A 430-nucleotide genomic window follows, 5' to 3' on the forward strand; every position below is an offset into this window, starting at 1 on the left:
GGTGGCAAGGGGACACCAATGGTGGCAGCTCCCTGCGGGAAAGGGGACAGGGAAGGGGGCAGCTCCCTATGGGGAGGCAGATGGGGAAGGTGGCAGCTCCCTGCAGGGAGAAGGATAGGGACGGCGGCAAGGAAAACACCGATGGTGGCAGTTGCCTGCGGGAAAGGGGACAGGGAAGGTGGCAGCTCCCTATGGGGAGGAGGACGGGGAAGGTGGCAGCTCCCTGCAGGGGGAAGAACAGGGATGGTGGCGAGGAGGACACAGATGGTGGCAGCTCCCAGAGGCAAAGGGGAGAGGGAAGGCGGCAGCTCCCTGTGGGGAGGGGGATGGGGCAGGTGGCAGCTCCCTGCGGGGGACAGACGGCCCATGGTATCTCCACCCGGGCCTGAGGGCAGGTTGGGGGCTGCCTCGGGCCCACCCGGCCCCCTTC

The 430-nt window shown here is 67.9% G+C and overlaps 1 protein-coding gene across 1 annotated transcript in view; it reads right to left on the reverse strand.

Annotated features, from left to right (window-relative positions):
- WIZ (WIZ zinc finger) overlaps positions 1 to 430 on the reverse strand; it is a 74,044-nt gene that overhangs the window by 13,639 nt on the left and 59,975 nt on the right.

The sequence above is a fragment of the Egretta garzetta genome, unplaced genomic scaffold (assembly GCF_000687185.1).
Source record: "Egretta garzetta isolate BGI_Z169 unplaced genomic scaffold, ASM68718v1 scaffold576, whole genome shotgun sequence".
Classification (NCBI taxonomy): domain Eukaryota; kingdom Metazoa; phylum Chordata; class Aves; order Pelecaniformes; family Ardeidae; genus Egretta; species Egretta garzetta.